Consider the following 12,176-nt stretch of genomic DNA (forward strand, 5'->3'; position numbering starts at 1 on the left):
ATGAGGAGTCGATATATCTACGGACGGACAGAGGCTGTAAATATAACAAGCAAGTGTTTAATACTTGCTCCATATATCTCGAAACGGAAATTCGGCGACGCTGAAATGCTGGAGCCGTTTCTCGTGTTCTACCGGAGCTCGGTGGCTTGACTTCACCATGTTGACATTTGACCCGCAGTAACTTCACTGCTAAAACTATTTCTTTTGGACATGTGATGTAAATTTACACTTTCCATTTTAGCTCTCGTTAGGTTTCAGGGACATGTGCTGATTTCAGGGATTCGAAATTTGAGGTTCGATTTAGCTTTGGTCTACAAGTTCAAGGTCTGTTTTGGACTTTTTTCCAAGGTTTATCGTCGAAGATAGACTCCATCGCACCAAAATTAATGACGTAGTTATTGTTTGCCAATTATTATATGTGCCAGCTCCAACTTTGGCTCAAGTAACCGAAGACGTGGAGCTATTTATAAGTTGGATAAGATGTGCAACCTCGTTTATATTTCGGCTGCTTTAGTACCAATTACATGTGACGACTCCAGTTTTGGCTCGAGTAACGGAGGGTGTGGGGCCATTTGTAAGCAAGATAAGATATGCATGAGGAATTTTCATTTTAATTTCTTTTCCGGAAAGTATGAGGGAATTAATCAAATCAAACAGGAAAACTGTCAAAAAATGCACATGAGTCTCTTTTTTCCCCTTTTGAATTGTACCAGTAGTAGTATGTACTGTACTCCCTCCCTCCCTCCCTCCATAAATATAAGATCTTTTAGGTTATTACTTTAGTGATATGAACAATCTTAGTAGATTTCTTTACCGATGGAGTAGCACGGACGAGAGGTGCCAAAAAGAGAGTCAAAAATGGGCACACACACACGCGCAAAAACGATGGCACTTGATTTGCTAGAAGACGGTCATTTCTCATTTTTAATATGTCTATGTACATTATTTTTTCCGACAAGTATTTTCAGACGGAGAAAGTATCGAGTAGAGCATAAAGCCCTTGGTTTTTTTTTGTGTGTGTAGTCTTTTAAAAAAGAAAGGGGAGCCCTTAATTCTTTTGGCCATGCAGAAGAACAAGAAAGGTGTTTGACTTGATCTTGACACGGTATCGGTGACGTGATCTCAGCTGTCATGTGTGCATGCCGGGTCTGGGTCAGTGTGTGTGAACGTGCAGAGAAGAGGTAGACGGCGTTGGCGTACGTCCAGGTCCAGCGGCGGTGCTGCGCTGGAACGAGCGCGTGGGGCCCGCCCGCGGTTTAGTTCACGGTGCGACTCCGTCTCCCTCCAGCCACGCACCGCACCGCCGGGCGCCGGTATGGCGTCGGCGGCGGGTAAGGGCATCTCCAGCCGTTGGCCCTTTTAGAAGAGACAAAAAATCGCTCCATGAGACGCACCGATGCTAAATCGTGCACTGGTGGCGTGATGCCCCCTAGTCGCGGCGCCTACGTTTTAAAAAAAAGAGTCAAATACGATTCAAATTTAACGCAAACATCAGCGAGTTCGTTTAAATTTAAACATACTTTACAAAAAAAGGAAAAAAACTACCGCGGGCTATCCCCGCCGTCTCCCTCGCCGCCCGCCTCACCGCCCGCCCACGCGGTTCTACATGCCGAGGAGGCGGTAGAACCGCGTGTAGTCACCGCCGCCGTCGTCGTCGTCGTCGTCCCCGCCGACGCCTCCGCCGTCCCTGTTGCATCCCTCCCCCGGTTGGCGCGGCGGGTTGGACGGTTCGGGGCGTCGTCGTCGTCGTCGCTCTCGAGGACCACGACGCCGTGCTCGTCCTCACGCCCACGCTTGCGGGCGGCGATCTCCTCCAGGGCCCGGCGCTGCCGGACCATCTCGTCGCGGAGGTAATCGTCCCGCGCCCACCGCAGGGCGTCCTCGTCGGAGAAGCCATGCCGGGCTACCTCCTCGTACTCCGCGGGGAGGCCGGGCTCCGGCTTGGGCTCGACGAGGACGAAGTGGCCGGTGAGGGAGGCGTTGTCGCCGATGCGGACGCCGGAGTTGCGGGTGCGCGCGCTGACAGGCGCGCCCTGGGGCTTCGGCTTGACGGGGCGGAGGTGGAGGCAGGGGGAGCCGCCGGACGAGGAGGAGGACCCCCCCGGTCTCCATGCGCCTCGGGGTCCAGAAGCTTCCCCGGCGGTGTGTGAAGGACGGGGGAGCGGGGTACTCGAGGTGCGGCGTGTTGCCGCCCTCGATGTACTCGAGGACGGCCTCCAACATGCGCCCGGGCACGCCCCACCACCGACGCCGGCCGACGGCGTTGAGCCTGCCGGAGGGCTCGACGCCGTTGGTGGCCTCGACTGCTCGGCGTGACGGCGGCGGAAGTAGGGCTCCCAGAGCGGGCAGTCGGGGACGTACAGTGGCCCCTCCCTCGCCGCACGCGGCAGGGACGAGCGGATGCGTGCGATCTCCGCACGCCGCGCCGCGCCGGTGGGTATCGGGGGCACCGGCACGCCGCCGACGCTGATCCTCCACGCCCCGGGCACCCGCATGTCCGGCGGGACCGGGTACTCGGCCTCGAAAAGGAGGCGAGCCTCGCTCTCGTGAAGATGGCGTCGGCCGAAGCCGTTCGCCGCCGCGCCGTCGCCTGGGAAGCGCTCGGGCATGGGTGCTGGAGACGGCGAGAGAGAGGAGAGGGAGGAACGACGACGACGAGAGAGAGGAGAGGGAGGAACGACGACGGCGAGAGAGTGCGAGTCGCCGAGTGCGCTGGGGCGCGTCTTATATAGGCCGAGGCGCCGCCCGTGCGCGAGCCGCCGTGAGTACGCGTGGCGGGCGAGGGACGCGCGTCATCCGGTATTCACTGCGCCGCCCGTGAGGCATCAATGGCGCAGGTTGACCGGAGCGGCAGCGCGGCAGCTTTGGCATTGATTCGCCGCGGGAAACGAGGCGATGAGGACGACGAAAGGGCGAGAAGAGGGTAGAGTCGCTGACGCGGAGGGCCCGCGGCTGTTTCGCGCCAAAACAGTTCGCCCCAGCGCGCCGGGTTCGGCCTGGGTCCGCCGGCGCTGTTTTCGGCCCAAGCCGGCGAAAATCGGGCTCCTGGGGGCGCGACTGGGCTGATTTTTCGATGCCGGCGCAAAAAAAACGTCTGGGGAGGCCTTCCTGAGGGCGCGGCTAGAGATGCCCTAATATGTACTTCTTCCGTTCCGAATTACTTGTAGTAGATATGGATGTATCTAGATGTATTTTAGTTCTAGATACATCCATTTCTGTGACGAGTAATTTGAAACGGAGAGAGTATTAGATAAATATTTATCCATACTTTATCGATCCAATGACATGGTTTTACTTAATTTAGTTGGTTATATAGATAGATCGAACCAACATACCGACACGCTTTTGCCCACTGAAATTATGAAAAAAATGCACCGGTGAGGCCATATCCCAGCTAAGCTAGGACGACGCATGCATGTTCGGCAGATGAGATCGACCCGCAGATGCTGATCCATCCATCACCATAGTCAACGACCCATCCATCCGCTGTGTCAGCCGGTCCAGAGATTCAAACGAAGGCCTGCACATCAGCACATGTAGGGCCAGTTCTTTTCGACGATTCTCCCAGAATCGCCTCCCTCCCCAGCTTCTTCTAGAATCGTCATTTTATATTTTTTTTACAATTCTATCTAGTTAAGGTCTAATTAGTCAGGATTGTAAAAAACATATGAAGTGGTGATTCTAGGAGAAGCCGAGAAGGTAGAATCGTCCAAAAGAACTGGCCCGTAGTTGCAAGCCACGAGCCTTCCAAAATCATTGGCCATCACAAGAAAGCCAGAAACTTGTTTCTCATTCACAAGATACAGGTACGACCACAATTCCAGAAGAGAGGAAAAGGAGACATCAAGAACAGAATGCCAATGGTACTGCAATGGCAGGGCAAAAGGAACGCAGTGAAGCGCAAGCCCATGCATAGATGGATAGCACACGGAAGGGAAGCAAAGGACACCGGAATGCTTTTGGGTTTCAGTTGAGAGAGATGGATGTTTGGGTCGTCTTTCCCTTTCAGCATTTCTCCGTCTTCTTTTGGCTTTTGCTAGCTCTTTTCCTCTTTGTTCGTTCATACCACACAGAGTCCAACTCGGCGAGTGACCCATCACCGGAAAATGCGCCATGATTATTGAAATCAGCACCAAGCCGCAAATCTCCTGACGTAGCAAACAAGTTTGTCATTGGGAATGCAACAACAAGCGAGTGAGCGACTCGTTCAAGAAATCCCGAGGAGAACAAAAAAGCTCTAGCCGAGTTTGTGTTGTTGAACCCACTCGCCCGTGTTCGAATTTTCACGGAGAATTCCGCTGGGGTGCCATCCGCGTTTATTCACGGAGAGATCTATCAGTTATATGTGCCGACTCCAACTTTGGCTCAAGTAATAACCAAAGATGTGGAGCTATTTGTAAGTAGGATACGATATGTAACCTCATTTATATTTTGGCTGCTTGATGATTGCCAGTTATATGTGACAATCCCAAATTTGGTTCGAGTAACCGAAGGCGTGGGGCCATTTGTAAGCAAGATAAGATATGCATGTAGAATTATCATTTTTGTTTCGTTTTGATGAGTAGGAGGGAATTAACCGAATATGAAACAATCAAATGTACGTGTGATGCAAAGGAAAAACATGCAATCTCTTTTTCTTTTCTTTTTTTTTAGTTAGTCAGAAATCTAAAAAAAGTTTTGCATCGATCACTTTTTATCAGGACCATCAGGTCTTCATCCAATTGTTCAAAATAGATCAGCGCTGCTAATCTTCTTCCTCATGCACGCTCCACTATACATGGCTTGTACGCACTATCGCGCACTGCCACACCCTCTTCTCGACCTCCCCCCATTGTCGCTGCTGGCAACCACCTCGGTCATCCTTCTATACCCCTCCCCCGCAGGAAACCTGGCGATCCCTTCCCCCCCCCCCCCCTTACCTGTGAAGTTCCTTCCTCACCTCCACCCGCGATACTGCCGCTCGCAGTGTCGTCCCTGCCTCCGGTGAGGTCCTGGCTTGGCCTCATCGTGGCTGATGCCCGTCACGTCATCCCCGCAGGCCTCGTCTTGCGCGTGAAAAAATTCCAAGCGCCTGCCAATAAGCAAAAATCACTTTTCTCTTCTTCTATTGAGTTGTAATGTAGACAAGAGTTGCTGAAAAAATAGTCAAAAATGGCCAAACCAAAAAGAAAAAGAAAAACCCCGCTCGATGGCAATTCATTCGCTTCCTTTTTGTTTGTTCATTTGTTGATAAGAAATCGTTGTTTCTCATTTTTAACGAGGCGTGTCGGCTTCTCATTTCGAACAGAATAAATTGGGGCCCAAACCCCTTGCTTGCTTTTGCTTAAAAAAGAAAGACAAGCCCTTAATTCTCTCTCGCCAAGCGGACATGGACGTCCGCGCAGCCAACCCAAACGGACAAAATGCGCGTCCGTTTGGGTCGCCCCGTTGGAGTTGCTCTTAATTCTGTCTGGCCATGCGCAAGAAACAAGAAGAAGGCGTTTGATTTGAGATGTTGACACGGTATTCTCTCTGGTCCTGCCGTGTTTAGGTGAGTGTGGTCGGTGTGGACGTGCAGCCAACAAGCAGAGGCAGACTACGGTCTTGCCGTACGTCCGGCGGCGGTGCGCTGGAACGAGCGAGCGTGTGGGCCCCACGATTTACCGGCCGCAGGTATCTATGGCGTCGGTGTGCGGTCCCGCCGATGACCTAGCTCTCCTCCTTCCTCCGGCCTACAGGCCGGGCAATACTTGTCCGGCACCGTTTGGCCAGCTAGGCGATTTCGCCGGAGGCCTAGCAGAAGCACGGCATATACCGTAGCACGTACAGGAAGCAACAACAACGGACGCCGGCACGAGTGGAATTCCAATTCGCTGCTTGTTCTTGCTCTCCATCGACACCCTCTCCTCCTCTGGTCGGGTACCTGCGCCTGTACGCTACTTGCAACGTACACGTGCGCGCACGCACGCACATGCACAAGACCAACTAATTTACGCATGTACGTAGAGTTGTACACTAGACGTGTCTCGTTCATCATATTATAAAAATCAAAGTACAAATCACGTAAGAATCGATATGACAAAATTAAAAAGATAACAGAGCATCTTTGAGCTTCATATCAACACCCGTCACCTGCCTTATTAAGCATCTTGTATGTAAAGATGTACTAATGTACGCGTCCAGAAATTTTACTGATCTGACGACAGGGTTTTACTAAATTTATTAAATGCAGCAGCGAGGCCATATCCCAGCTGGGACGACCCATGTTAGGCGGCCGATATGAGATCGACGCGCAGATGCTGATCCACCAGCACAATCAACGACCCATCGATCTCATGTGTCAGCCGGTCCAGAGAATCAAAGAACGAAACTACTTCACAGGGAAGAGACGACATCTGCTGGACGATTGATGCACGATATCTTAATCCACTGGCTGTGTTGCACCTGGTCCCTCGTGTGGATGGTTTGATTTGCAGTATCGTGCATCAATCGTCCGTCAGGTATCGTGTGCATAGCAGCACTGATCAAAGAAAGCTCGCACATCAGCACATGTACTACATGCATGCCACGAGCCTTTTATGTTTGGACAAATTACCACGTACGCCAATGCCACTGCCAATGATCTATCTATGGGTCCATGCCATGGTACTGGTACAAAAGGTATACTTTCACACCTACGTTGTCAGCCAAATTATAACCGGCAAAAAGGAAGTGCAGGCCAAATGGATGAAGAGAAGAGGAACGGTAGAACAAAGCGAAGCGAAGCAAAGCAAACCGGAAATCATTTCGGTTTCAGTTGACACTTGACAGAGATGGATGTTTGGGTCGTCGTAGCCTTTCAGCATTTCTCCATCTCCTTTTGCCTTTTGCCAACGCTTTTCTTCTTCCTTCGTTCATACTACCCACCACACAGAGTCCATCTCGGCGAGCAAGTGAGTGAGTGGCCCATCACCGGGAAATGCGCGAGGATTATTGAAACAAGCACCAACCACATCCACTGACGTAGCGAACAAGTTTTTACTATGGGAACGTTGCAACGAGCGAGTGAGTGACGCGTTCAAGAAATCCTGAGGAGATCTGAGCTCTACTAGCTGAGTTCCTGCTGGGTTTTCGCTGGGGTGCCGTCCTCGTTTATTCATGGCGAGCTCTCACTTCAACCTGAGGGCATGTTCATTTGGACTCAGCAGTTCAGATCCATTCCGCCATCCAGCGTGGGTCGTCCTGCGTTGTACCCTATCGGTCTAGGGAGTGTTTCAGACGTCATTTTTCCGCAAAGCGGCGGAGGGAGGGGGTAGGGGACTTTGCGGGAGTTCGGACCGCTGCCATGCTTTCGGGTCAACTTTCTTTTTTGTGTGAAGCCCGGGTCAACTTCTCTTCCACTACACCCTTACCCCCTTTGCTTTGCATATGTGATCTCCTTGTCCAACGCCGCCGCTGTACCTCTCTGGCCACCGCACGGACGTCGCAGCCCCTACCTACACCCTCGCAGTCCACCCAGGATCCCTTCACAGCCAGATACCCCCTGCCCCACTGCCGACGGCTTCCATGGCAAGTTGGCGACCGCCACGCTTGACAGGCCGGCGTTTTCTCAAATGCCATGGAGCTTTTTTTTCGAACTTTATGTTGTTTTTCAGAGTAAGCACGATGACGGGGTACTTGGTGAAGGAGGACGAGTTGTAGTGCGATGCGTGGTTGGTGTATCAACGGACTTTGTAGGTAGCAGTGCAAGGGGTGGTGTCCTATGGCATGGTGTGCATCGTTCATTTCACGCGTGAAAGCATATTGCGCCCTATGAGCTTCATGTAACTGCACATGTCATCCCATACAAATTGTCCCTTGAGTTTCATCCAAAAAATGTATATGCGTGGATGGTCTGCCTTGGTCATGTAGTACATCAAGACAGTGCATGCATACTATACAACGTGTACATATTCATTGAGTGAATGAATAAACTAACGAACATGAAGCAACACTCACGATCTACATGATTGACAAGCCCAATGGCACCTTGTCTGGACTTGGTGAATCGCAGCACAAAACTTTATGACAGAGTCGTTGATACTGTATCACCGATGCGTTCGTGACTATGGATGACGTACATGCTGTAGGGTGCAAAGTTTTTTGGCTCATGAAACTAACCATGCAAGCCTTGCCCAAAGGCTGAGCCCTTGTTCATGCCTACAAAGTCCTCAGAAAACGGCCAACCACGCATCGCACAACAGACTCATCCTCGAACATCGAGAATCCAGCTGAATGACATTTGACCAAACACCTGCTGGGTGTGGTGTCCGCCATGGATGGCGTCGGCATGGATGCAGAGGGTACTTTGCTGCGTAGGGATTCCTGGATGGAAATCGATGTAGTCCAGGGCGGGCAGTCACGTGGATGGGGTCTGCGGATGTCGAGGGTGCCTGATGAGGATGCGGATGAAAGGAAGGGGAGCGGGGCTGGAGCGGAAGAAAAGGGGACCGGAAGAGGGATTTCAGTGGATCGGGTGTGTTGGAGTCTTACACGGCTGGTGTCTGGTGCGGATGAAAATCACGTCCGGATTGGCTTTCGCCCAAAAAAAGGTGAAAGCAAACATGCGTTTTTTTTTCCGATGAGAAGCAAGCAGGTGTTTGACTTCATCGTAGACACGGGATGTGACCACCCGTGACCTGATCTCAGCTGGCATATGCATGCCTGCATGCATGCATGCCGTGTTTAGGTTGGGTCGGTGGTGTGAACGGCGAAGAGGGAAATGGTCCTGGCGACTGGCGTACGTCCGGCGGCGGTCTCCGCCGTGCTCCGCTGGAGCGCGCGGGGGACAGGGACAGGGTTCCGTTATGCTACGCACCGCCGGTACGCTATCGGTGTGCGGCCGACAATGTGTTGCACCGTTTGGATTGGGTCGTATCGTATGCGCAGCCAGTGCGTGGTGGAGTGGAAGCTACGTATACATGCGGGGTTTCGGTTATGGGTCGGGTGGATGGATCCCTCTCCCTCCATTTTGCCGGCTTGGCAGACGCGCAGGGCATATACCGTGCGTACGGGACACCGGCACGGATGGAATCCGAATCTGCTTCCTGCTCTCCCAAGAACGATGCCTGTGCTTATCTTCTTTTGTTTTTGATGAGAGGATGCTTATTCTTATCTGATCCCAGTGACCTGTTCTACAATTCTTGTATATGGAGTAGTATTCTCTATATTGGGTTCATACAGTGCAGAGAATCATTACTAAAATGGCAAATGTGGCGAGCAATCTTAAAAAGAAAAGAAGCTTAGCAAGACTTCCTTTGTAGTACTACCTCACCGATCTGAAGACAGTTTTTCATTAGAAATTACACTAGTTGGCTAGCCAGATCCAGCAAACATGCGCCTGCACACTGAAAAAAAGAAGTGCAGCTCCCAGCTAGGACGACGCATGTTAGGCAGATTCCACGCGCAGATGCTCATCAGCACATAGTCAACGACCCGTCGATCCCCTGTCTCAGCAGCCGGTCCATAGAATCAAAGAAAGCATGCACATGTCTACCAAACACAGGAGCCTTCCAATTAGATCTTCATCATTGGCCGCGTCACCAAAGAAGCCAAACGATGCCATTTTGTTTTCTTTCTTTTTTAGCTTTTGCTTGGACCGGTGGCCACGTAAAATCTTCAGTTTTTTTTTTCGGTTTCAGTTGGCAGAGATGGTTGTTTGGGTCGTGCCCGTTCATCTCCTATTGCCACCTCTTTAATTGCTTCTTTCTTCGTTCGTGCCACACAGACCGAGTGCATTGCTGCGGGGTGAAAACTCTGGTCTGACCTAATTGGTTATACCTAGCAATGGCGGCGTTCTTTATGTCGTTACCCTGATTACGGCATTGCTCGGAGTTTGCTCAGATTTGCTCTTCAGGGTGAAAACCCGTGAGCCAATTCTTGGTGGTTGGATTTGGCGACGGCGGCGCTTGTGCGTCGTTCCCTTATTGGAGGCGTCGCTTTTGGAGAACCCTTCTCGGAGTCTTTATGATGTCAAGAGATGACTGGGGCCGATGGTCACCGTTGTACATCGTCAATCGTTGTTTCATTGCTTCGGTTTTTTTTTCTTTTCTTCCTCCGCCTAGGCATAGCTTTGGTCTTTGCATGACTTTGTCTTTGCCGGCGTGATCATTTGTGTGTGTGTGTGTTGTGCTGGCTGTGTGCATCTTAGTTATGCAGAGGCCGGGTGTACTCATCATGATTGTATCCCTCGATGCTACTGTATGAGTCAATAAAAAACACCCTTTTTCAAAAAATACATTTCCCTCTCCTCTCGCGGCACATGGATGGAGAAGACCAGTTGATTAGCGCAGATGCTTATCTTTTTTTTTTCTCGAAAAAAACTTCCGATCTAGTATTCATCAACTGTTAGGGTAGTACTATAAAGAACACCTGAAGTAAAAAAAATATCTAGGTCCATAGACCACCTAATGACGATGCTTATCTTATCCCCTCTGTTGACAGATGTGGCTTCGAGACAGTATTAACCCGGCTTATTTTTGCACAGATGGTTTATCGCTTAGATGGCAAACTTTTCTCTACTATTAAAGGGGGATCGAACGTCGTGATGGTTTGACCTCCAGCACCCCCACCCCATCGACACGCGGTAAAAAAATCGCTCGATCCCGCACGCACGAGAAACCCGGAAAATCAGCCCACGCTCCCACCCCATGGTCGCTAAAAAAGAATAAACTGCCGCCCACAAACACGTCCCGCCCCCACCTCTCCCCAACCCCTCGCTCACGATCTCGTCTCTCTCCTGCCAAAAATCGTCGCGGACACAGAGAGGAAGGAGCGCAGCGGAGGCGCCGAGGAGGAGGGGGTCGCCTCGCTCGCTTCTGCTGATGACGATCATGCCCACCGCCAACCCTCACCGCCGTCGCTGCCGTGGCGGATGCGGCGAGCCCCAAGCCGTGGGAACACCGGACGCGGCCACCCCGCCGTCGACACTGCCGCAGGGACGGGAAGGGCAGGGTTGCGGGCGCCAATGCCGGCGCTGGCGGGGCCTGCGAGGAGAGCGCCCGCCCTGAACCCGACCCCCACCCCCAGGAGAGCTCCAGTTCCGCCTCCCTGTAATCTGCTCCTAAGTCCTAACGACATGGCTTATTGCAGGTGGAGGTGGAGTACGCGCCGGAGAAGCCCGACCTCAGTGCCGACGACCCCCTCCTGCCGTCACGGGCGACCTTGTACAACCCCAAGACCAACTACACCTCGCCGAGGCCGCGGTTCCTCCATTACAAGCCTGACCCCCTCGGCGCCGGCGTCAGGCGCCTCGAGGACGGCTTCGCCTCCGCCTCCGAGAGGAGCGACGAAACCGACACCACTGCCACCACGGAGGACGACCTCGTGTATGGAGGAGGAACAAGAGCAACCACAGCAAAATCACCTGCCAGGGGAGCAGTCAGCTCTCACCGCTCCATCCGAGGCCGCTGAGGCTTCCGTCCTGGCGCCAGAGCCCGCATCTATTCGCTGTGGCCCCCTCTGCTGTCATCGGAGGTTGCTGCGGTGAAGCCAGAGCCGGCTCGCGTCTCTACACCGGAGCCTAGGGCGACTCCTCCGCGAGCTCGTGCACTGACACCGGAGCCGGAGCTTGGGGTGCGAGCTCCAGTGAAGAAGGGATCCGCGTTGAGGTTCCTACTTCCCCTTGTTTTCGTTCTGTTCATGTCTGCTGCTTCCGTGTGCGTGCTGCTGCAGAGCCGGAAGGTGATGTTGTGGTGGAAGAAGAACCAGTTGATGATGCCGGAGTGGGAGAAAAATCTGACGCATCAGGCTACTACGACATGGTAGTAGATGAGCTTGATGTTGTAATGTCAGAAGAAGCTCCTGGTAGTGCCAGTGCCTTGGAGGAGCACTTGAATATCCAGGATGCAGTTTCTGGCTTGATTGCAGAATCAGAGGGTGTTGCTGCAGTGGTAGAAGAATCTGATGCATCAGACTACTCCAAGGCAGTAGATGAGCTTGATGTTAGAGCATCAGAAGCAGCTCCAGGTATCAGCAATGGCGAAGAGATCAGTGAGGATTTGGACACCCCATCTCAACCTGCTGAGCAGCGTGAACAGGATGTTGAGAGTAGTGAGCCCGAGAACAATCACGGCAGTGGCAAGGAGGGCCAGGAGCCGCATCTTGGTCTTGAATCGGATTCGAGCGTGTCGATCGCCAGGCTACCTGGACAGAATCTCAAAGCCTGCAGCAGCAGGTGA

The 12,176-nt window shown here is 52.5% G+C and overlaps 1 pseudogene; it reads left to right on the forward strand.

Annotated features, from left to right (window-relative positions):
• The first annotated feature begins 8,272 nt into the window (after positions 1-8,272).
• On the forward strand, positions 8,273-12,176 carry LOC125534772 (annotated as a pseudogene).

The sequence above is a fragment of the Triticum urartu genome, chromosome 2, assembly GCF_003073215.2.
Source record: "Triticum urartu cultivar G1812 chromosome 2, Tu2.1, whole genome shotgun sequence".
Classification (NCBI taxonomy): domain Eukaryota; kingdom Viridiplantae; phylum Streptophyta; class Magnoliopsida; order Poales; family Poaceae; genus Triticum; species Triticum urartu.